This window comes from Haliotis rubra, unplaced genomic scaffold, assembly GCF_003918875.1.
Source record: "Haliotis rubra isolate DU_JTF1 unplaced genomic scaffold, ASM391887v1 Scf42, whole genome shotgun sequence".
Lineage (NCBI taxonomy): Eukaryota > Metazoa > Mollusca > Gastropoda > Lepetellida > Haliotidae > Haliotis > Haliotis rubra.
The window spans coordinates 540,521-566,828 of NW_025767102.1; the positions used below are offsets into that span (position 1 = coordinate 540,521).

Consider the following 26,308-nt stretch of genomic DNA (forward strand, 5'->3'; position numbering starts at 1 on the left):
CTAAAAAGAGTTTGTCACGAATGTTTCTAAGCATCCTTCTGAATATGGAGGGACATACAATCCAATCTCGTGATTAGTATATTTTGTGTTGCAATTTCAGAATCACATCACGATAAAATGGATTTATCTACTGTTTTAATCAAGGACCCCATTCATATTTGATTTGATCAGAAGTATCAAGTGACAAGACTACATGCAAGACTTCAGGTGAAACAGTTTTGTCATGTTATTGAGCGGCATTCAAATGTGATAAACATAGAGGAGAATTTATTGATGTCAATTTCGTTGAGGATCACAACGTTAGGGAGTATATACTTATCCCTTCATCAGAACAATCAATTCTAGGATACAGATATGTCTTAAACATGTGAGGACAACAAAAATAAGACAACAAAGTTGAAAACTTCAAAAGGGAAACAAACAGTTAATTCGCAGCCAGAGAGAATATATAGAAAGCCAACTGACGTGCCAGAAGTTAGTACTCGCTGGTAATAAGCCATGGAACAAAGAGAGGCATGTGTGAATAGCAGTTACTGGTAACACTGGCTATGTTTAAGTGCTGTACTTATACCAGTCAGTGCTAATAACCCCCTGGTTCCCGACTGTTTATGACCAATCAGCGCTATACAATTATTTGCTTCCCTGTATAAGTTTCTACCTTTATTATCAAGAACAAATACTCCGAAACGTATGTTCCTTATGATTGAGGGCCTATAAAACCTCCTCAACAGATTGCCCATCGATTGACAGGTTGTCAATTTGTGTTTACTCGTGCAATCACACACGAAACAAATTTGATCCAATATAATGACCCCAACAAGATCCCGTTTCGTTGGATTAATATAGTCCACAACACTAGTACGAGAACTGCAAATTGAGATGTTGGAAAGGTTTTATGAAACCTCAATTTAGCGTGGTGCACATGGTTTAGATATTGAAGAATCCTGATAAAATGTTTATACAAAATCGTTTTACAATCATGCCTTGCATTCATCACATAATTTAGTGAGCCCGTGCCCTTGTGGCCAACCCAACCAGAAGGTGGAGGTTTCACTTTTGTGTGAATACACAATGCCATATATTATGGAAGCGCATTGCTGCCAGCAGTGGGAAAAATATACTGAACAGTTTCATCTAATTACATTGTATTTTCATCTTATTAGTTGATAGTTTTATGTAATTAGATAATAGTTTAATCTAATTAGACATTAGTTTCATTTAATTATATGTTGCTATAAACTAATTAGATGAATGTATACATATTCTAATTAGATTATATTTCATCTAATTATATTGTATTTTCATCTAAGTAAATGATAATTTCATCTAATTACACGATAGTTTATCTAATTAGATTAGGGTGCTTATAAAAAGGGCAGAAGTGGTTGCAGCAGGAGCATTATTCACAGGAAGACGATGATGGCAACAATGTACTGTATTTCCATAAGGTGAGTCCCTTAAATTATACAGATAGATATATGTAATGCCATATAAGCATTACACCTTTCACATTCCAAAGAAACGTTCAGTTCAGCTTAACGTGAGATATACATTCATGAAGTACCCTTGCTATTACAGCCACCATGAGTGTTGACGAGATCATTGGAGTTCATGACCACTAGAGAGGTTTCTCCTTCCACTTTAGCAGCATTGCGTAATGAAAAGGTAAGATAAGTATCTTATGTCTCTATCAGTTTGACGCTCTAGTTACAAGCATGAGCCTGTATTTTACAAGCATGGGTCTGTATTTTAATTTGATGTTACGTCTATTCATTGTCTTATTTGGTTTCCAGATCGATGTTGAGACAGTCCTTGCCGTTGACGACCAAAGTTTCAGTCCATATATTCCGAAACTGGGTGACAGAGTTGCATTGAGGGAACATTGCTCTAAAATCGTCCAAAAATCAAAGAAGAAGGAATAAAAAAGAATTGAAAATGAAACTGGCACACTAGAGTCACAAGAAAACTCCAGAAAAGGATGCAGAGATCGCTAAATCTGATTGGAGAAAGACGATTAGGAAGAAGACGAGGAAAATAGAATTCGGGTGGATACATGATGAACACCAAGTCCGAAAACGATTTGGCGGCGGCGCCAGAAAAGTGGACGTGAAACGTTCTTTGTGTAAACCAGAACTTTTGGAAATGGCCAAGGAGTTATTTTTCCCAAACGGCAGGTCCACAAAAGGATCTCTCAATGACGTTACATGTGATCTGTTAGATTTTTAAAAAAATCACTTCCAAATGAGATGTCAGTGACAGATTGTTATGACCTTTTCAAAATTGGCATTGTAACATTTTACCTGCACACAAAATCTATTGATACAACAACTGCAGATGAACATGCCACTCATGATGAACGACCCTCTGATCAACAAGGAGTGGGAGAAACACCAGGCCACGCAACATCATCAGATGAGATACAGGATGAGCCTTCATTTCCCGGAACCAGGGAATCAATGATGCCTACTGGACCTCTCCAAGAAGAATGGATGAACACACCATTATACACCCCTCGAGAAATGACATCCATCAAGACGCTGTGGAAGCTATTGGTTTCCTGGATGAAGACCTGCCAGATTTAGAAGTGCGACATATCCCTGTGTTTGATATTGTGGGAAACAACCAAGACAACACAACTATATCACATACTGAGGGGGGCATTACTGTGTCCAGATGACCATCCACACAGCTTCCTTGGCCTTTGCAGAGATGTTAGGATACTTCAAGGATGCTGACATTTTGAATGAGGTAGTGAATGTTGTCCGCATTCTGCCAAATGGTATAGAGGAGAAGGATGAAGACACCGGAGGTGTCCTGCGGAATACGATCACAGAATTTTGGGAACACTTCTACAACCACTTTACAATTGGGGAAACGTTAAAATAAAGTTCCATCTCTAAGGCATGATTTCGGAATTGAAGAATGGAAAGCTGTTGCACGTGTACTGGTGTTTGGATGGAGAAGACTGATTTACTGGCCACTGAAGTTGTCCAAGGTATTCATTCTCCAGTGCTTTTTCCCTGGAAGGGATCCTGAATCATCAATCCTAATGGAAGATTTTCATGAGTTTGCATCAGCCATGACTCTAAAATTTTCAAACAAGCTATTGGGGACTTTACTAGCGTCGAAGAAGATGATCTGTTGGAGTCATTGGAGACTTACAACTGTAGGTCGAAAATTGATGCAACACATCTGGTACCAGTCCTGATTGAGATTGCAAACTTCACACTCATACAGGAAACAATGTTTGTTGTTGAATCCTGGCGTGAAATCTTTGACAATATCTATGTCAGAGCAGCAGTTGGCATCTCTGTATTCATCAACGCGGCCAACCAACAAGTCAGTTCTAAACTACTTGAAGTGCCAGAAGCCGCAAACATAAATGAAAGGCAGACTCGAAGGTTCCTCAAGCAATATGTCAACGAGATGGATGTTGAGAAGCTGCAAAAGTTTCTCCGTCTCTGTACTGGGTCGCACATGGTAAACACAGAGAAGATACAGGTGAACTTCATTCCCATGGAGTACTTTGAAAGAAGACCAATCGCTCACACATGCGGAGCAGTGCTGAAACATTCTGATAACTACTCAAATTACATGGAGTTCAGAACGGAGTTTGACCATGTCCTCACTAGAAATGTGTGGGTCATGGACATAATATAGTGGGTAAAATAATGATATGTTTAAGTTTTGACTGAAGGTTTCTTGGTTTTGAAACTGAGTATCTGTGAGAAGATACATAGTGTTACTATGCATCTTTTTGTACTCGTTTAAGATTGAATGTTGATACAGAATTGCACTTTGATGACTAAGGTAGACAAAAGGTAGTCAAACTTGGAACTATCGAATGGATGTTTTATTTCCTTTCGAAACTGCTTATGTATGACAAAGTAAATTTTGGTACATTTACACTTTGTGTTATTGACACTTCATGTTGTATTTTATACATTTTGAGGACCAGATTTCTTTTGAAAGCTGTTATGATTATGTGTGTTAAGATAGAACAATGAACAAACATGGAACTATGATTTGGAAGTCTTGGCTTTTGAAACTGGCAAGAGAAATCTTTCTTCTGTGTATGGTTTGTGCTCTTCTATGGTCGAATGTTATGCTTGTTTTAACATTTTGCGAATTGAAGACATTTCTACTATTTTCTCAACTTGTCTGGGAAAAAGACATTTCAACGAACATGGTTTTTGCTTTGAGTAGCAAGGATTATATATTGTTTTCTGTTTGGGCTGGAGAAAATGTTGATGTTTCCTGAATATAAATCTTTGTTATATGTCTTAATCATTTGACGTCTCATTAGGATGTATATGGTATGTCATTTGACTTTAAAAACATAAATGTTGAAACACTCCAGACCAAGGAGGTTGAAACAGAATATATCATCCACATTAACCAGGCAACCTGTACACCATATTTAGGTTTTCAACTTCTCCTAATTCATGAGACTGGTCATGACTGGTTTCTGTTTCTGGATTTTGATGGCTTCTTGTAGTTTCCTTTGCCTGTCTTTAATTCTAAATTACTCATTATCTATCTATGTGAGTAATTCACCAACCAGTCTTAATCTCCCTGTGTGTATTTTGACTTCGTCTCATATAGATTTTGTGGGTTTGGGTGTCACAGAGTCACACTATCTTTAATCTATATAGTCTCTTTGCCAAATTACATGCATATCAGATTTCATCTCTCTAGATCCAGTGGTTCTTTAGAAGAAGTCGTCAATGCAATTTTTTTGCGGACGAACCTTTCCATGTCATAATGTCATAAGGCCACCAGGACTTTCAGCCCTGATGAGCTAAGATAATAAAACACGAATAACGAAACAGGCCTTCAACGCATCAATTTTATTGGTGTTTGTAATTATACAAACATGGTATAAAAGAAATACAGTGACATACCATTTATTAAAGGCAGCTTATGTAGCATAACACAACGTTTCAGAGTTAATGTTTCCTCCTTCATAAGGAGGAAATACTTATATGTACATGTACAGAATAACAATGTTACAAGTGGAACAAGTTAACTAAGAGCTGGAAGCCAGCGTTAACAAGCCTGATTAGAGGTAAACAGTTAAAACAACACTGATGGACATCAATAGTAAATTAAATTGTATGCTTATGTGGAGATTATGGCGCTGATTGGTGATGTATAAAGACAGGGAGATTAAGATTGATTGGACAATGATAGACTAAGAGTGATAGATCAAGAGTAATTAGTAATTGGATCGATTGATGAAATAGAATCAATTGATCAGTAGGTCCTAAGCGCTTGGCAGAAAGACACAGTGGTCATGGTTCATGACTGGTTTCTGTTTCTGGATTTTGATGGCTTCTTGTAGTTTCCTTTGCCTGTCTTTAATTCTAAATTACTCATTATCTATCTATGTGAGTAATTCACCAACCAGTCTTAATCTCCCTGTGTGTGTACATCACCAATCCCTCCATAAGCGTGTAATGTAAGTTACTATTGGCTTTCATCATTGTTGTTTTAACTATGGGCCTCCAATCAGGCTTGCTAACATTGGCTCCCAGCACTTTGATTACTTGTTCCTTTCGTTATATTGCTATTCTCTACATGTACATATGAATATATCTTCTGTACCTCATTTTTCATTCACCTGTTGAAGTATTAACTGCGAAACGTCGTGTTCTCATAATAAAGAAGTTGATATCCATAAATCTTCCTATCTTATGCAGCATTAGTTCAGTTCAGCTGTATTCTAAGCCTCGAAGATTTTCTCTCTCGTAAATAGTGATATAAGACAACGCCTGAGTAAGGAGAGCAAGGTTGCTGTCGACCTCCTTCATATACAATTCATGTACGGTTTCATCACACTGTACATGACTTCTAGGTATTGTCTTCGTTTCGCAAACATCAATGGTGGCCGAATGAACCTGGCACAAATAATCCACAGCTCCATACCGTTCAGGAAACATATACATGATTAGAGGTATTCCTGCTGGCAGAGTTATCTCCTCGACTTTCTGATCCTGTGTGTATTCCAGAGACGGGGTACTGCATTCAGTTCTTTCTGAAAACAACAATGATATGTATACAATAAGTGACCTGTGATGATAATGTAGAAGTTAGCATGAGGTCCGTACGACGTTTTAACTATGGCTTTTCTCGAGGGGACTTATGCTTACTTCTACATAAAGCTCATCATTATTTATCCAACCAAAATAATGCGTTTCATAAAATTACTACAGACTTGTCCATAAAATCCGATCCCTGTTGCTAAACGATGCGAGAAGTATCCAATTCAATTTAAACAGTTAAATGTACATCAAGCTATTCATACGAATACGTGCTATTGTAGCGTTAAGATGGCTCATGATGCTCATCGTTTGCGTCAGTCACCATTGTTTACTGATAAGATCGATGTGTTAAATTCAAAAAGAAAACAAAAGCCAGAGGATTAGGGTTTGAGACGACAGATTGCTAAAACGTTTGCAGATTGTAAATTGAGATCAGGCTATTTTTCTATATTATTAGGCAGTGATCTTTCACCTCACTTTTGAACATCATGCTTTTGGAACGTAACTATTTCGAAGTGGACATTCCAAAATTATATCCTGCCAGCAAGGACATTAAGTGGATAATACTCCACACCAAAGGGACATTACTTGTCGGTGCATCTGTTGGTAATTGTGAGCAATAGTTTCCCTGCAGAACAATAGCATGACACCACTAGAAGATTTTAAGGATGACTACTGGCAATCATAAAAATTCAAGCTTACTGCTGATATTCAAGTTGATAGGTCAAACTCCAAACTTATACACATCACAATCAAGTTGAAGTCAATTGACATTTTGTAAGTTCATAAGCAGTTTACTCACCTGAATAAGCTCTAAGAAACAAAACTGTATAAGACTCTTATCCAGAAAGTCTCCGGTAAAAAGACCCATGTCTTTCAAGCTGGAAAACAAGTCCATACAGTACTGAGCCTTCGTCTGTCTAATGATGCCCCACATTCGCTGAATACGTTGATTATGGTTCCTAGAACCAACCAGAAAACAGTTCCTATTTTGGTGTCGTCTCATTAATGTTAACATTTGCCTGACATGACCGTTCTCCGTTCCTCTGTCTGCCCTCATTACGATGGACATCCTCCTCGTTTTCGCACTTCAGTCAAAAAGTATGATGCAGTAACTCTCGGGTCACTATTGGTTGTATTTGCTTCAAGCCATACAATAAACCCGGAGAATCCATCTATTGCGCCATTCACACATACACCATACGGTGTAAGTTTATCATAACTGTCCACATGCCATACATAATTAGAACCTTGGTTCATGTACTCTCGACGTTAAAGACATTTACTTCTCCTAGCCTCCATGCGATTTGGAGAAATTATATGCACCAAGTGACGGACACTATTCTGACTGATCACAGGTCCCTGGTGTACACATTTTAAATGCATCATCTTGTATCCTAAAAGTTGGCTCGATGAATCCATTTGCTTCACAATGTATAATGCAACATCAAGCAAATCGAATTGATGCTTTCATCTGTATATATTACACATCCTCTCAACTCTGTACAGTGCAGGTCTGCTTATGAAAATGCCATGATACATAAAAAGACTGTCCAGTATATCAGAATTAGAAAGTTACAAGACCAAAGTAAAACTTGACAAGATGATCCTGACTTCAGTCAGTCGAGTCTTATACACATAACATTCTCTAATTAGACAAAACTATCATCTAATTAGATATAACCACCATCTAATTAGATGAAGGTATTATCTAATTTGATGAGAATATGATCTAATTAGATGGGTTTACTCCCAAAAGACAGACCTCCCAAAAGACAGACTTCCCATAAGACAGACTCAGTGAGTACACTAATTAGCTGAGCCATTCTGTCCACCCCTATTTAGTTCATGAGCTGACTCAGAGTCAATACAGAGTATAGTAGCATATCACTTATCCTTTTACTGAACAGAACAGAATAGAGCCGAAATTTTATTCTACAAAATCATATATAGTGACACAGAGAACATGCAGCATATTGATACATATTAAAACATTGAACAAAGTCCAGTTTTGATAAATTTGGCAACTCTAGAGTTAAGCGGTGAATAATCACATTTCATTAGATAAACAATTTTTTCAATAGTAGGATGTTTACAGAAATATTGGGGAAGAAATTGATTTCTGAGGGCATTTAGTCCTGGACAGTATAATAAAAGTGAAGTTCATCACTGACATCTAATTTCACATTTTGTTTCCATTCCTTACAATACTGGTCAAACACATTCAAAGAATTTTGCAATCCATCACTTGTTTCAGCTAATATGACAGTATCGTCAGCGTAAAGTAATATCAACAATTTCATAAAGATACCAAGCTGGTTTAACCAGCTTATTTATATGTTCAAGGCCAGTTACGCCATGTTCATAAAGAAAACACTCAAGATCATACAAGTATAAATAACTGGAGAATATGACGTTTTTATAACAGTTGTTGAATTAGTTTTTGCAAATAACTGGAGAACAGGATGATTTGAAGATGAAAGTGAAATAGTATCTACAAAATTCAATATAAACAAAGTATGTAGCTGGAGAACAGGATGTTTTATAATATATTTTTTGTTTGTTATGAATTATTTTCCCATGATTTTTCTCGATCACCCTTCAAGATAGCTACCTGTATGCCAAGAACAAGGTGAAAGGAGAAAATGAACATATTCAAGTGAGTTTCTAATAAGTGTTATCTGTGCAATGACAAACGTAATAAAATAATATGGTGCTTGGTCTCATATGTTTGATAGGTACATGTATATAAATTATTGATTTTTTTTGTAAATATGATCTGGCAAATATATGTTGATGTGCATATATGTTGATGCAATATGTCTTATTTTAAAAATCATAATTCATTACATGAATTGATAAAACTATAGTTAATACCGTATGTTGTCTTTTTTTATCTGGGCATATACCATTATTATCAAGGGTACAGCTTCATTAAGCCTTATGCAACCAACCATAAAATGTGTTATTTTAAACGGTCTGTCTTTTGGGGGTCTGTCTTATGGGAAGATACCATTAGATGAAAATACCATATAATTACATGGATATATCATCTGATTAGAAGAAAATATGATCTAATTAGATGAAAATATCTATTTAGATGGAAATATAATCTAATTAGATGAAAATAAGATCTAATTAGATGCAATATTTGGTATGCCATTTCATTTAATCATCATTTAATTAGATGAACCTATCATATAATTAGACGAAACTATCTTATATATATAGTTGAAACTATCATATAATTAGATGAAACCATCATATAATGAGATGAAACTATCACATAATGAGATGCAACTATCATATTATTTGATGAAACTATCATCTAATTATACATTCCATCTATTTTTCTCATTTCTGGCAGCAATGCGCTTCCATAATATATAGTATGACCAGAAATTATTGAGAATTTTAGGAAAATGTTTAATTGGATTTCTAGTATAAACAACCTTGACAAGCTATCAAGTGCTTGGTTTCATTCAAGAGAGACAACTCTGTTAATACTTTTTCATTAGTTGGTGAAGAGTTATCCCCCTTTGTTTACTTGCTAGCAGACGACATTTTCAGTGATCCTCAGTATGGATGAATTAGAGAGGAGGAAGTTGATTTTAGAGTATTATAACAAGGACATCAGATCAGCTAAAGTGATTTCAAGTAGAACAGGCATCCCTTTGTCCACTGTTTATCGTGTTTTGAAAAATATTGCAAATGGATATGGCATTGAGCACCAGGGAGGCGCAGGTAGGCCCAGAAAATTGACTGTCGGTGACAGGAGGCGGCTTGGTATTCTTGTTTCTAAAAACAAACGAAGGAGTTCAGAAAAACTTAAGGCTGGATATGATTGATAGAGGAACTGTGGCTGTCTGTAAGGAGACAATTAGAACTGAGCTGCATGCAATGGGTTGGCAGAAAAGTCGAGGAATTCCATCACCGATCATGAAACCTGAACAAAAGGAGCGAAGGTTGAACTGGTGCTTATAGCATAAAACTTTTAACTGGGACAATGTGATTTTCTCAGATGAAAGTTCTGTGGGGCTGTTTCCTAATACACTGAAATTCTGGACCAAACAAACTGAAAAACCTTTGCATCAGCGCCCAAAGTACAATCCGAAATTTAACGTGTGGGGTGGCATATCATTGTTAGGGGCAACGCCCGTCTGTGTATTTGAAGGGAATATGAATAGTGAGCGGTACACAGATATTCTCGAGGGACATTTACTTCCATCTGCTCACGTGTTCTATGGAAATGTTTGGATTTTCCAGCAGGACAACGACCCAAAACATCGTTCAAAGCATTCACAGGCCTGGTTTCGGACCCAAAATATGACATTATTATATTGGCTAAGCTATAGCCCTGACCTAAATCCAATAGAAAATGTTTGGGGACTTATGAAGGAAAGTGTCAATAAGAAAAATCTGACAAATATTGCTGAAATGAAAGAAGAGGTGGTCCGATATTGGGACAGCATGGACCACGACTTTCTAACTTCTTTGATCAGTAGTATGACCCGCCGCATTGAAGCCTACATTGCTGCCCATGGTGACTTGACAAAATACTAACTGTTCACCTCCCTTTGAATCTGTAGTTATGTTCTGCTAATATTCACATTTAAATACCTGAGTAATGAGTGAAAAAACAAAACAAATTACAATCTTAAATTCTCAAATTTCACATTTGTTGATTGAATGTGATGCTTTCCATCGGCATGACAATACAATATTGCCATGGTTTGAATTTTATAGGATTATAAAGCCCGATTCTGTTTGATGTGTGTAGCACACTCCACTTGCACGTCCTGTTGAACCGCAGATACAATTTGTTGACACATTTCATAAATAAATAATGTACATGTATACATGTGTCAAATGTTTCATGCAGGATTCAACAGTTATGTAAGACATTGAATGTTGGTAATAGCACTGATCACACATTTATGGTGTTTGAAAACTGATGTATTCCCCTAAAGCAAGTACAATGGTTACAACGAGAAGTATGAATCGATCATGAAAGGTTATATAATTTACAACGGGTGTTCGGGAACCGTAATATTTGTTTCCGAGCATTCGGGTTGAAATGAAACTTCTGCAACACAACTCTTGCTGGGCCTGTGGTTTGGTCAGGTTGGTGTATAATGGATTCTATATCACCATACAATACGAGTAAGAATAAGCTTGTTTGTGGTTTAAAACGTCATTCGTCACGCCGATTCCACACAAGTGAACAATGTGTGAAACTCATTTTCTATAACCACTGACGGGGTAAAATTATACTCCGCTACTTTATTGACCAACTACGTATGTTATTCAGCTATATTTCATGAATTTATGTTGTTGGTAAAATAGATTGATGCATTAGTCCTTTAAACATTCCAAATTTAAGTGGTCGGAATAACACCACGACATGCCTCAATTGTAACTGTTACACCATTATTTCATTAACGATTTACAATTCGTGATAATTTTTGTTCTATTTCCAGCACTTTCCAGCACAACTGCAGAAGAGGCATACATGGAGAAGGCATTAATTTACACTTAAAGTACATGTCACACTGTTGTCTCAGTTAATATGACAAATAGTACAAGCAATGTTGGTACAGGAACAAAACGTTTATATGTTTACATGTACTTTAACCATTTCGACTAGCACAATACATTGCCATAAAGGCCAGTCATTGTTCAGTTGAGATCGTTCTTATAATTGAAATTGCGTAGTATTGAATTTTTGTTTAAATAAATCGATGTTCTTATTTTCTATAGCAAGGTCACATATGCAAACAAGTGTCGTTTAAAATACAGTTTTGAAGGAAATGTCTTTGGATCCATAATACCAAGGTCAGCGGTAGTGTTATGTAACTGTCGGAATGTTAAAGGTATTAAAAAAACGAATACATTGCTTTGTAACGTATCAGCGTAACACATAAAGCATAAAACAATTTACCTACCAGGATATGCCGACCATGCCAAAATTACGTATTTGCCATATGTAGGAATATATATTTATCGTAAAGGCAGGGTATGAAGATAAAACCATTGTTAGTCATTTTGCTCATGCTGATTAAGAGCCACATTAGGCAACAGCCACAGCGAAAGCTAAAGCCAAAGCCACAAACACAGACACAGTGATCATTCTTGAATTCGTCCTGGAATGAACTTGGTGTGTTGAGCAAGTTGTGATAATCGGGTGCACTGCCAACAGTCAACATCTTATCACAGAACTTAAACTTTGACTACTCATGGCGTGGGCTATTGTGAACTCAAACGTATTGTTAGCTCCAACAATGTAAATATACTATTTTCTTTTAAAAAATGCCACATACAGTTTGGGCTTTTGTCATATTTGTTAGCGATGCCAGATAAATAAAATAAATAAGCCTCTGTGAAAGCAAGATATGGCTGAAATATTCAGCATTATGGACATAACATTCTTCAACTCAGAGATAACTTGGAGAGTGTATTTTACTTTCAGACATCGACCCATCAAATATGCTTTACAGGGTCCAGACACATACATCGCATTTCCTAACTTTGCTTCATCTGAAATGTACATAGTAACCGAACAGACACATATCAAATATGTATGTGATCCATGTTTTTTTCTCCCTCACAACAAATCACGAAGAACGTATATATCAAATGTTAATGCTCAGGAATACCTACTAGTAGTTATAACACATGGAAGACTGTGTGTGAAGGTCACACGTGTGTCTCAGTAATCAGATCCAATGCAGGTCTCACAAGTCAAATTACAGAAGTCGAACAGTGCAAATTTAGTTTCATAGTGTGTTCTTCATACAGATTACTCCAGTGAAATATTAAATGTTTAACACTAGATAACAGTCTCTCGATTATCTGTTGAAACATCATTTTGGGTGTGAAAGGCTAACCATTGATACAAAATAATGGATTAACAGTGGATTGCATGTAAAGACAATGGCTTGGAAACCACAAAGATGGTCGTTTAGAAGAGGAACCTGTCAAATGTCTTCCGTGATGTGGTCATTGTTCTCATTAACAAAATGAAATTGGAATAAACCTATTCTGTCCCAGCCGATTGTCATCCAAAGTTTGGCTGCCCTGCATGAAGAGTTTGCAAAATAAATTATTGTTTCCAATGATAAGGCCTCGATTAACAAAATCATTATATGTGAACGTCATTGCATTAATTGTGTGATCAATATAATGGAATATGTGCAATATTAAATAATGCCACATATACGGCCAGTATGTTAACTGAGGAAGAATTCTGCCAAAACCTCTCATCGGTTCTATCAATTTTTGGCATGACTCTAAACCCCGAAGACATAGACATTCCTCTTTTGCGCTGGATTCCAAAACTCCATAAAAATCCGTACAAAGAGGGATATAGCTGGGTCCTGCAAACGAACACTGTTTTTAAGATTAACCATAATCCTAAATACTAACAAGGAAAGACTTTCCCTACATTCACAAAAAGTATTTGAAACAAGCAGATTTCATACTGTGTTGATTCTCAAGGGTTTGTTTGAATTTTGACAATCTCAGAACCCGACCGAGCTCACTTTTGCCAAAACGTTTCAACGTTGTAAACCACTGTCCAACATGACCAATTTCAGGACAAACTCTATGCTTTGATCAATGGGAAACTTGTTAACAAACGTATTTCAGTAACCGTGATATGACAAATTCTTTTACATTGATTTACCTGTCTTAACTTGAAAACACGTGTTTTATGTTTTGGTGCATTCACAATGATTCAGAGTGACAAAAAAAAAAGATTTCAACTTTCCAATAGTCAATTTTGTCTTCACGTCAAGACATAATCCATCAGCCCTTGGTGTTCATATCTCACAATGTTTGAGGGACAATCGAGCATGATCTTTTAGCCAAGATCTTAAAACAGTTGTTCAATCAAAGACTCAAAGACAGTTCAGTTCTGGCTAAACGTTTGAATTTTCAACATTGTGAACCACTATCCCACACGACAAACTTTCATTGATCTATGGGGAACTCGTTAACAAACGGGGTGACCAATGATATATTTACAAATCTATCTTCAAAGATATAGTTACATATCTCTATGGGTGATCACAACTATGTAAATGTTAGTGCCAGAACATTTACACAAAGAACAGACCTCCCCATGAACACAAATTGTGCTCCCCTCATTGTGGATCTGTTTATTTATTCATGCAAACATAATGTCTGCTCGAAATTGGAAAATAAACAAGTTAAAAATGATGTACGGTGCAATTGCCATTACTATCCCTGAGAGATCATTTGTTCTGTATACATATACATGTTGTTGCATATTTGTTTTCAAATATATATACAAATGCTGAATCCAAGGATTTACGAACTATGATAGAATATCTTATTCATTTCAAGTATCCCGTTTCTGCTTTATCTCGAACATATTACGCTAATTTATAGTATGGCACCTTCCGAGCTTCCAAGGAGCAGAGAAAAGATTGTAATTACTAGTCGTATATAATGCCACAAGAAAGAACTGTTCAGTATAGACATAACGTTATAGCCAGTTCCGGAAGTAATGGATGCGTGTTGAAACACAGGATCCAGCAGTAATGTATGTCTCGAATGCAATACAATAACTGCATTTTCTGGTGTGTGAAATGACACAAGCTTGTTCTTCGTGTACAGTAAATTCCTCCTTGGCTGTTTTTTATCCTTTCTTTGATTCGTGGCATACTCTTTTGTGAGCAGAGAAATGTTGTGCTGCACCGATGGAACTATATATCATGCGATTCATTGAAACGGTTTCGTGCGAATACTTCTGCTTCGAAGTTTAAAGATGTTTTGAAAGATTCAATGAATAATTCAAAATGTTACACAATTCCGATGACATGACAATGATCCTTCTCCAGAGAGGTCGCACGCTGGCATTTGCATTCCACGCGATTAAAAAATATGCTCGAAAATTAATACTCCATTACTGTATAAAATATCCTCAAATCCGTTTAGATCGTGACAAAACATTAGCCAATGAATCTGTTTTGTCTTGAATGCGAATCATTAAAATGCATAGTCAGATCGAAGCATGTTTTGACATTATCACAAAATATTTTTCTCTTTGATTTATTAACACAACGAGTTCTAAATCTTTCCTTCCACTCCCTGCCGTGTCCCTGAATGGAGTCTCGCAAGTGTAATATTTCAGAGGTAATGTTTTAATCAATTATGACTGCTTTATCTTTCTTTGACATGAATCAGGTTGTCAGGAAGGCCGTGGGTCGATATTGAATGAAAAATGAGCTCAAATGTTTGGCTGTATTGTGCACAATCCCATAATTGCTATAGACAGTTCCACATCCATTACACTTTGACTTCAAAAGAAGATGTCATTTGTCACCTAAAGATGCTTACAGACGCACCATATCACGTCACGTTCCTCCACACTTGAGGTCACACGTAGTTATTGCCTTGCGAGCTGTGACATTTGAACTATTTTTTTGTATTTGTAATCATAGCTCTTTATTTGTGATAAAGTCAAAAACACTTACACACCAATAATGGGTATTCATAATCGAATCATTCATTGTGTGTTTTAACCAAATGTGTATCAGGATGAGTTTCATATTTGAATGGAAGCTGACGAAACCCCAAATGGGAAATGAATGAATATTTCAATTGAAAATGGACGTTCCTCAAACATCAAACATCAAATAATTAATTCTGGGGTATTTCTGTTGAGAAAGGTTTTTTAAGAAACAACAACCAAATTATCATGAAGTTTAGAATTAGTCAGATGTGTTTATCAAGCGTAGCATAACCACTGTCACATTTATTCCTATCATCAGTTTCAAATATTCATGAAGGAAAACGATTATCCTGAACAAATCAAAATATGCATGCTTTGCAAAATCTGATAGTGTAATATCAATCTGACGTTTTAACGTTGACACTCCATGAAAGTCAAGGAATCACAACTACTCTAGAACAGTTCATAAGGGACTACAAAACATTGTCAATTTATCTCAATAATCTCAATATCCTATTTCATTTTCATTTTAGATTAAACACTGGAGTAACAGATCACGGTTACAACACGTGTCTGAGATTAATCCGCAAGACTAGGCTATGGTCCTATCTGGTGATCTATCACCTTTAATGACTGTGTATTATAAACATGAAAAAATCACACTTGCAGGCTTAAATGTAAGCAGGATAGTTCAGGAAATCGTATACATGATTACTGAACATCATGTCCGAACGGATCCCTAAAGGATGTACGGTAGTTCCGTACTTGGTTTCCAAGTTCCCCAGTATAATTGTACAATTGCTACAGCAAACTGAATCACTGGATAAACTGAGGGGGGGGGTTAAGATCGGCTGTGGCAATATTCTGACAGTGTCATACCCACAATTAGCTTCGTCGACTTTAATTCTCTTAATACAGAGCTTTCGGTATAATGTACGCGCCTTTAAGTCCTAGATTTATCTTGGACTACCCACACCCAAAATGGTAAGTTGGTGTGATAAAAATGAGACTCACAGATGAGGCTGAAAATTCAGAAATAGCGTTAAATCGCATTAAAAGTAAATTTTAAAATATTTAATCTGTGCTTATTGTAATGTGAGTATGAATGTCTATTCCAAGAAATATGTCTGAATGTCTCTCTGAAAATGTGTCCGTCAGTGTTTCGAGGGCTGACAGCTGCTGATATTTAGACCCCAAGAGAACAGGTCGGTCTGTGTCCAGCGTATGTTACTGTTCCCAGACTAAACACAGTTGGACTCAATATTTCACTTTCCTTTTAGTCCCGGACATCTTCATATAATATTCACTCAGAATGGATCCCATGGGTCACTAATGTATTACGAGCAGCATTAACACGATAGCTGAAGGTGAAGCAAGGCAAACACATTTATCATGTTATGCGATGCTATCTTCTTTCGCCACTGCTTGATACACTGGCACAATTCAGCGGTGCAGTTAAAGCCGATGAAAGAAAATAATTGCCGATGCTCATAGTTTAAACTACAAACAATCAGGAAGGAGGCGTACAATATAAAAGCAATGGTTTGTACTAGAGGAATTGTTTAGACGTTGAGTGAGGAAACAATAGAAAGAGAAAGAAATTGCCAGTGTGACTTAATGCGTTTTGCAGTTGAATCATACATTCATTTCTGCTTTACAGATGCATATGTTGTTTCATGTAATCATATTCCATGGTATAGATCGATGCTCATGATGTCAATCAGTGGATTATTAGGTCAAGTCTTGATTATTTACAGTCTACTATCGTATACCTGTAATATTGCTGAGTGTTGCGATAAACAACAAATAAACAGTTACCGTGTTGGTGTTTCTCACATGTGTTTACTCGAAATTTTTTTATTCCCGAATTACCTAACTCTTGAATATTGGGGGCGGTGGGCCTCATGGTTAAAGAGTTCGCTCGTAACGCCGAAGACCCGTGTTCGATTCCCCACATGGGTACAATGTGTGAAGCCCATTTCTGGCGTCGGCCGCTGCAATCGTACTGCAATAAACAAACTCACTCACTCACTCACTCACTTAGGGTTAGAATTAGATCTCAACGACTTGTGCTTTGCAACCAAAGGAATAGTGTGTTCAGACACAATGACTTGGTTGATTTCGTCTCAGCCTTACCTTTGGCATTCATTGCAGCTCACGATATCAATATGACTCGGTGACTTTCAGACATTCGTCACTTTTGCTGGAATATTGCTGAGCGCACTTGACCACTATCCACACACAGCTGAATTCCCTCATCAGAGGCATATGAAACTATAACTAAAAAGAAAAATTGTACGTCAAGTGTTCTCGGAATAAAATGCAAAGGTATGCTCTGGAACGGTAAAAGAAAATGTTTAAACTAAAAGGTCAAATCTGAATGACAGCAAATATGAATCTTTCCTGTGAGCTTTTACTGCTATTTACTCCTTGACGAGTGACATTTTTGCCAGTCATATTCACTGACATCAGCAACACACATCACCAAATCAACAAGAAAAACAGTTTTCACTTACACAAAAATATAAATTTTGTTCCAGCTCACTCTGAAAACAAATAGATGTAGTTTTATCAACAGATGACTCATCGCACGTTTCCAAGCATCACTTTTTTTAAACCAGTTTGATATCAGTGAAAACATTTGATGGAATACTACAAAACTGTTAAATAGGCTTGTAATAAACCCGTAGTTGACCTTTGAGATGAAAATGTATTCATGTTTATCACATTTCAAACTAAAGTGGACCCGTGAAGGTCCGAGCTAAAATGAACCTTCTGTAACCCATGCTTGTCGTAAGAGGCGACTAACGGGATCGGGTGGTCAGGCCCGCTGGCTTGGTTGACACATGTCATCGGTTTCCAATTGCGCACATCGATGCTCATGCTGTTGATCACCGGATTGTCTGGTCCACACTCGATTATTTACAGACCGCCGCCATATAGCTGGAAAATTGCTGAGTGCGGCGTAAAACTAATTTCACTCACTCACTCAAACGAAAGTGACTACAAACAGAGCATGCATTATGTGTTTGACAAAGTCCTCACAAATGATAATGATAATCAGCATGATGTTTACAATTGGTGCGAACCGTTTGGATGTAGAATATTAAAGATATTTAACTACAAATATATGCAGCTTCGCAAATTAATAAACCAGTGACTATGCATGTGCGGATTAGTTTAGAAAAACATTTTTTGTGACGTCATAGAAATAATCCCTTTGTGGCCAAAGGAGCATGCTGACGTTGCATTCTTCAAGATAATAAACCCACTTGTAATGACATTTGCTGCCGGATATTTAGTTAGTTCTCTGTAAATTGACTGAAATTATCACACTGTATGCCATTGAAAATGTCACACGAATGACAGATAACCAATAATATTCTCAAAACGTTTTGATTTAATAATGGTACTGATGAGCAGTTTCAGGTAACAAACACATACTTAGTTATGCAATTAGTGTGAGTGGATGGTGTTTACGTTGGGACAGAAATGCTTGTCCCTTTCGCAAACACCTGAAAACACCAAAAATCACTGCTTTTAAGTGATTCATCAGTGTAATTTTCAAACCTGAAATCACCTAAAATCACTGACTATTAGTGGTTCGTTAGTGTAGTTTTCACAGCTCTTTCGCTTCCGATAATCGAGACTGGTAATTACGTGGTACTGACGTTATTCAGTAGAAGCCACATGCTCTACACAATCAGGTTTATCTCATGCTGTGGTACAAGTGAGAATAGAATTCCGGGAACGTGCTGTCAAATGGCAGCTGTAAATTGAATGGTCCATATCATCTTTCATGTTATTTTAACGACTATTTGGCAACGAACGTGCTACTTTAAAACGACAAATAATTACAGAACTGACATCAAACATCGGGACAATCCCAGTATCATACAACAGTCCAAACCGGAACCAAATTGCGAAACTTTTGGTATTTGAAACCGGACATCTGTCGGTGGTATTGGTTTCATAGATTTCTGATTTGGATTGAAGACTTCATCTAGATAGGACTTCAAATAATATGAAAGCTTTAATTACAAAGCTGACATTTTGGATCACGTTTTATGCATTACGAAATGGTATATTATATTGCTGTTCCAATGACTGTCAACTGAACTAACAAACCAACCTAAACGATAACACATTTGAAAGGAAATGAATAAAAAAGGAATAAAAGATAACATGATAGAGTTCCAGGAATAGCAAATATGGCATGTCTTGTTTGGCAAAATGAAGTTGTAAGAGGAAACTGCAAACATGTGAACTATTTAATAGCCCGTGTTAAGTTATATTATTAAGATATGACGACTGATCGAAAACCGGTGAGTCAGGACATGTTCAATATTTCTGAATGAATAAAACACAAATTCAGGATTGTCAGTTATGTGATAATGCAGTTAGGTGCTTACCTGATTACATGGCAAATAGGTGATGCCAGCGCAGAATGAATTAGCAGTCAAAGCAGAACTTTTTGTTTGCGTTACCACGTATCAGGCCTTCAATACCATCATCATATTTGACATTAAAAGGTAATGATTATCGACACTGAAATAAAAACAATTCATGCCTCTAAATTAAACATGCCACTACAAGGTACTGGCAAGGGAGATAACAGCTTTCGGATTGATCGTAACGTTTGCTGCCTAGACGGTAATATATTTCTTCTTGATAACCTTTTACATTTCTCATCCATTAGGCCTCTTCAACTTTAAAACGTAGACAGAAGAGTACGTGTGTCATTTATAAAACACAACAAATGGAGCAGGTATGTAACTGATGTTGGTTCAATCATTTTGTCATTCATGTTTTTTCTTTATTTAGTTCATTCTAGAGCACGCCAACATGAAGCATTACAGTTGTGCATTTTTCTCAAATCTCACTTTGATAATACACCAAACAAACAAAGTTACGGATCTTGAAATTGTTTAGGGAGACTCTTTTGAGGTGAAGAGTGAGCACATAATTTAGTAAACCATAACCTCAAAAGTATTCTTAATCCCAAGAGTTTCCTTCAAAGTATGGCCCCGTCGCGTTTAAGATCCTGCTTATGTGTTCCGATATGTTTTATGAGATTGCTTTTGCCATCTTGTCAAAACAACAACACAAACAAAAATATTCGTGGTGAACATATTTAATTTGAATATAATATATTTGAATATTTAATTACCTAGGTTGAGTTGTGTTGTGTTACTATGACGATTAATCGAATAACCTAAAGCAAAATGAGTTATTGTTACCAGGAGCACAGCACAGCAACAGAATGATAGCAATGGATCTGGATGAAGACATCGATGTGTTGTGGTCAAAACATAGTGATTTTTGAAACAAGTACACATGAGGGAATTCCAGTTTTATACACCCACAGTCAACCTAATTTCATGAGATAACTACAAATGAGCTGATTGTGGGTTTAAGCAATATGCACCTGCTTACACGTTTAAGCGCAATACCCCAATAGTTTCGAAAGCAATTCGCCAAGCCTGTACAACCGAAATAATGTATGAATGTAGAGGTCATGTATAGGTTTTATGTGTTCAAGTTAATTCATGATGTGCAACACCAAAGATGTTGCCAAACAAGCTGTACCACTTTTGTCCAGGTACTGCGTAAATAGTATAATTACATTAATTACTGGATACTCGTCACCCTTCTGCCACACTTGCTCGTCCGTCAAGCTGCTACAAAGACATGGTCACAACACATGTGATCTTTTTATTGATGTTGCTAATTCAAGAACATATTGACGTGAGCATGTGCCAGTCTACTGATTATTCGATACAACATATGTGGTTTGTGGAATCAGCATGAACAAGTTGGGATTGTTAATGGATTGACTGTAAATTGACGCTTACCACGTTTCATGTGGAAGAGGACAAAATATGCCTTATGCATTTATATACCTGCTATTCTCGTGGTTATTTTGTTGACAATAGGCCCATGGACACGACGTCGTTATGACTATAAAAGCAGCTATTCTCTTAAACGGAACATCTTTATGTTTATGGTTTCCATAAACGTCAATCGCTCAATTACCCGCATATTACCACAATTAAGTGGATGTAATTGAGACATTATTTCCAACAACAGACCCAACCCTTTAACTATTGATCAGCACTGAGATGACCTACCCACTCAACTATTTGTAATGCGATGTTATGACGGAACATGTTGTTTGCATGTGCCATGTTAGCCAACAGCTGACCTAACACATGTCGGTATTTCTGATTAGTGTTTATCATCTGAAATAGCACATCGTTGTAGTCGGATATATAAAAAGGACCGTAATAACTCCATATGTCATATGTTTATTACAAGTATTCTATTCATTTTAGTATGTTCAGGTCCATGAAGCTGGGGGACGGTGGGGTAGCCCGGTCGTTAAAACGTTCGCTAGTCACACCGACGGCCTGGGTTCGATTCCCCGCATGGGCAAAATATGTGAAGCCCCTTTCTGGTGTCCCCCCGCCGTGATATTGCTAAAAGCGGCGTAAATCCCAACTCACTCACTCAGTCACTCACCCATGAAGCTTATCGCCTCACGGCGCGTCAGCTTCAAGTCGGAAAAAACCCCGAAGTGATACCATTCTCAGAAGTTTGGCACTTTGTTGAAACCCACGATCACAGATATATCGCTGACAAACCTAGCGATCTGGGATTCGAATAAAATATCTAGAGTGTCCAACTGTCCATAGAGAATTGACGCGACCTTGACGACTGTGAAGTGAAAAATATCAAAAGTAAAACTCATGTCACAGAGAAGGCTTTGTGCAGTCAGGTTCTCTAACGCACATGTTCAATGAAAAAGATCAGCAACTAAGCAAAATATACATGGAATATATGTTTCCTCATTTATCTTTCTCTGTGTTGAAGTTATGTCACCATCAAATGACCGGGTTTGGAACGATTCTTCTAAAAAACATATCAAGGGTAAGTCAGTGAAATGTGGCTGGTACCATTATCATAATCAAAATGCATTAAACGGTCCTGTATGAAAAGAGTTTGTCACGAATGTTTCAAAGCATCCTCTTGGACATGGAGGACATACTATCCAACCTTGTGTCCAGTTTATGATAGTACTTCAGCATCATATCACCATAAAATTGACTTAACTTGTGTATTGATATCAATACCCCATTCATATTTGACTTGACCAGAAATATCACCTTACGGAACAACATGCAACACTTAAGAATAAACGACTTTGTTCATCGGCATTTAGAATTAATACACACGGAATCTGCTGTCACCTTCTTTAAGAAATACAGCATTTCGGAATATGTACTTGTAAGTTCATCACCAAAAATGGGCTTAACAAATTGTACCCATGTAGGGAATCGAATCCGGGTTTTCGGCGTGACGAGCGGGCGCTTTAACCATTTGGCTACCCCATCGCCCCTCAACAGACGAATGAATGCTAGGAAGCAGATATACCTTGCACATAGGAGGAATACGAAAATACAAGCATAAATAAAGTAAAAACGTACGGTGGGACGCTAACGGTTATATCGTAACCAGGGAGGATATATACTCTCCCAAAAAAGAAACGCATATAGGAATTTCAACTGTATTTTTATGTTTATTTTGAAACATCTTGTAGGCTTATGAGTCAATGAAATATAGCGAAATTGCACACTGGGAATGCAGACTTATCCATCTTTGGCACCAACTCGAGGAAAGTCAGTTTTAGTGTCACATGGAGACGTGTGGTGGCGCTGAAGTCAATACCTCGTGTGACCACCGTGGGCATCCAGAACTGCACGGCATCGCCTCGGCATCGAACGAATAAGTCTCAGAATCCCGTGTTGCCCAATCGCAGCCCACTCTGCCTGTAGTGCTTGTGCGAGTTGCTGAAATGTCTCGGGCTGAGGGTTACGGCGTCGCACCTGTCTGTCCAGGGCATCCCACAGATGTTCGATCGGGTTTAAGTCCGGTGATCTTGAGGGCCAGGGGAGCACATTGATGTTGTGGTTCTGGAGGAGGTCTCTAGTGTGACGTCCTGTGTGGGGCCTGGCATTGTCCTGTTGAAACAACTCCCTTTGGCGATCAATGATTGGAAGGAGGTGTGGGCTTAGGATTTCGTCACAGTACCGTTGAGCTGTCAGGTTACCCTGGATCATCACCAAATCACTTCTCCTACGGCAGGTGATCTGCCCCCACATCATAACACTGCCCCGGCCGAATCTGTCCACCTGGAAACGTTCACGTCGACGTCTGTACACCCGCATTCTTCCATCGCGTCGTTCCAATAGAAATCGTGATTCATCACTGAACCAGATTCCACGCCAATTCGGTAGGTTCCAGGCCTGAACGTTGGTGCAACATTGAACTCGATGTCGACGATGTTGCTGTCGAAGCACAGGGCCAAAATAAGCTCTTCTGGCACGTACACTAGCCTCTCTCAACCTGTTCCTGACGGTCTGTGCAGAAAGCCTCCTCAATCCGGGTATTTGTCGAGAGGTACTGGTCGCCGTAGCTGTTCGATGACGCAGGTGATGTACCCGGATGCAGCGATCCTGCGCCGCAGTGGTCGCTCGATGTCGCCCACTACGAGGGGCATCTGCTACCGCTTTCTGTCGGCGATATCTCTCCCAGAGCCGTGAAATGGTGCTTTGGTGAACATTCATGCGTCGGGCAACTGCACGTTGAGACTGGCCAACTTCAAGCAAACCAATGGCGATATGACGGTTGGCTTCACTTAGACGTGGCATTTAGCGTTCGTCAACAATATTCCAAATACAGTGAATAATCGACAGACAGCGATCAACCTTTTATACCCATCATTGAGACTATCTGATCCCCAACTTTCACGTGCATTGCATGTGAATTGTGTATTCTGTGACACTACACGCCGAAATTGAAAATCATGCTGTTAAATACGGGTATTTTACGGATGGTGCGTTTTGTTGTGATGTTTCAAAACATAAACACCATAGGACTCATAAACAGAGCAAAACCTTTTGTAAAATGAATCACGTTTTAATTCATTGCTACATGCAATTGCTATTTTCATGATGCGTTTCTTTTTTGGGAGAGTTTATTTAGCGGACTACTGTAATAACGAACTCAAATGCATAATTATTCATTATAACCGTACTTCCTTATATCCAAGAATCGTTATAAGCGTATTGGTTTTAACTCAACTTACTATAACACCAGATAAGGACAAACTCTATTGATGAACAACTTCTTTATTCGGATGATGCGACGTTTCGATACGGATTCTTGTATCGTTGTCAAGCAGTTGACAAGCTTGAAGATAAATAAGCATGGTTGGTAATCAATCATCAGTGGACAAAAGCAAGGCAGGTGTAACTAGCAGTGATTGGTAACAGCAATCAATTAGTTCTGTTTGAAAGCATAACTTCTATTTAATATTACCAATCAGTGCTAATATTTCCCTGCCTACCATTAATCCATTGTTTGTTACCAATTGGAGCTATTTAACTGTGATATTCGCTTGATTAGTTTCCTCCCTTGTTATACTCGTATTACCTTTGTTGTTCTTACATGTCAACATGCATCCACGAATTCATCCACCCGATGAAGGAGCATGCATATACTCCGAACCATTGTGTTCCTTATATTGAGGGTCCATAAAATTCCCCCTAACAGATTGCCCATCGATTGTCAGGTCGTAAAGTTGTGTTTACTCGAGCTATCATTCACGAAAGACATTTATCAAATGAGAGGTCACGGACATTGGAATGAGAACTGCAAATGTATACATTCGAAAAGTTTTATAAACACCGCAATATAGCATGGTGCACGTGGTTGTGCTATTGCAAAATGATTGATAAGATGTTTTTGATAATGTCTTCAAAGATTCTTTCCAATTATGCAAAATAACTTTTAAGATCATGCATTGTATTCATCATACTTTTTGCATGTGAATAAAACAACATAATTTACATGTTTTTCATTTAATTATTCAATGATCTTGTGGCCTCGACCGCCCGCTGTGAAGTTTTCACTTTTGTTGATTAAATGTGATGTTTTAATCAGCATGGTAACACAGTATTGTCCGTGAATGGGCTTTATAGGATTATTGTGCGCTTCTGTTCGATGTGGACATCTCACTCCAGTTGCACTTCCTGACGTCGACCATGTGTAACGAAACGGAAATATGTTCTGTAGAAACGAGGTCTTTTCATACAAACAACGTTTACACGTATTAAACACAATACTATACCTTCATGTGAGTCATTAACACCGTGATAATAGGATTCATTGATCATACATTTATGATGTTTTCAAATTGATGTGTTCGTTCAAAGCCAGTGAAAAAGTAACGATGAAAAGTATGAATGATCACAAAAGCTTATGTAACTTAATACGTGTATTCACAATCGGGGCTGGAATATTATTTCCGTTGATTCGGAATCACATGAACAATCTTCATTACAACTAATTGAAATGACAAGCGTTAACTCGCCCCTGGGCTCTGTCAATTATTCGTTTACCTCAGAGAAGTATTTAATTCAATCGATTTGCTGAAACTATTAGTGGGTTTGCTCCAGGCACTTGCACAACCGGGAAAGGTAGTATTGTTGGTTGAGACGCTGATCTATGTTAATCCCACAAAAAGAGAATAGGTCAAGAGGAAGTCGTGGTTGTAATAAATGATAGATGAGTGAGTTTAGTTTTACGCCGTTTTTTAACAGTATCCCAGGAATATCAAGGCGGGGGATGCCAGAAATGGGCTTCAGACATTGTACCCATGTCAGGAATCGAACCCGGGTATTCGGCCTGACTAACGAACCCTTAAACCACCAGGGTACCCCAT

At 37.7% G+C, this 26,308-nt stretch overlaps 2 long non-coding RNA genes across 2 annotated transcripts; one reads left to right on the plus strand and one right to left on the minus strand.

Annotated features, from left to right (window-relative positions):
* The first annotated feature begins 1,606 nt into the window (after positions 1 to 1,606).
* LOC124288553 lies at positions 1,607 to 3,815 on the plus strand. Its single transcript, XR_006901472.1, has 2 exons — positions 1,607 to 1,665; positions 1,794 to 3,815. It is a non-coding gene; the product is annotated as an uncharacterized LOC124288553 (long non-coding RNA).
* Positions 3,431 to 24,760, minus strand: LOC124288552. Its single transcript, XR_006901471.1, has 3 exons — positions 24,677 to 24,760; positions 17,696 to 17,702; positions 3,431 to 3,441 (listed from the first exon to the last, which is right to left on the minus strand). It is a non-coding gene; the product is annotated as an uncharacterized LOC124288552 (long non-coding RNA).
* Positions 24,761 to 26,308: the final 1,548 nt, after the last annotated feature.